Here is a 763-nt window from a genome sequence, read left to right as displayed (position 1 = left end):
GGACTTTCATCAGAAGATCCCTATCAGTTTTTAACTGAGTTCTTGCAGATCTGTGAGACTGTTAAGACTAATGGAGTAGATCCTGAAGTCTACAGGCTCATGCTTTTCCCTTTTGCTGTAAGAGACAGGGCTAGAACATGGTTTGACTCTCAACCTAAAGATAGCCTGGACTCTTGGGATAAGTTGGTCACAGCCTTCTTGGCTAAGTTCTTTCCTCCTCAAAAGTTGAGCAAGCTTAGAGTGGATGTTCAGACCTTCAAACAAAAAGATGGTGAATCCCTCTATGAAGCTTGGGAAAGATACAAACAGATGACCAAAAGGTGTCCTTCTGACATGCTTTAAGAGTGGATCATTTTGGATATATTCTATTATGGTCTATCTGAGTTCTCTAAGATGTCACTGGACCATAATGGTGGAAGAAACAGGCTTAGCAATAGCAAGCCTTTTCCATCATCTTCTCAGCAACAGACAGAGAATTCTGAGCCGAGCCCCTCTAGCTTAGCAAACATAGTCTCTGATCTGTCAAAGGCCACTTTAAGTTCATGAGTGAAACAAGGTCCTCCATTAGCAATTTGGAGGCACAAGTGGGCCAGCTGAGTAAGAAAATCACTGAAACTCCTCCTAGTACTCTCCCAAACAATACTAAAGAGAATCCAAAAAGAGAGTGCAAGGCCATTGACATAATCAAAATGGCCAAACCTAGAGAGGAAGGGGAGGACGTGAATCCCAATGAGGAAGACCTCACAGGACGTCTCCCAAACAA

The 763-nt window shown here is 43.0% G+C and overlaps 1 non-coding gene across 1 annotated transcript; it reads right to left on the bottom strand.

The window, feature by feature from the left end:
- Positions 1-231: 231 nt before the first annotated feature.
- On the bottom strand, positions 232-339 carry LOC127746813 (small nucleolar RNA R71). Its single transcript, XR_008008625.1, has one exon. It is a non-coding gene; the product is annotated as a small nucleolar RNA R71 (small nucleolar RNA).
- Positions 340-763: the final 424 nt, after the last annotated feature.

Source organism: Arachis duranensis, chromosome 4 (genome assembly GCF_000817695.3).
Source record: "Arachis duranensis cultivar V14167 chromosome 4, aradu.V14167.gnm2.J7QH, whole genome shotgun sequence".
NCBI classification, from domain to species: Eukaryota; Viridiplantae; Streptophyta; class Magnoliopsida; order Fabales; family Fabaceae; genus Arachis; species Arachis duranensis.
This window is presented reverse-complemented; position numbering and strand designations above follow the sequence as displayed.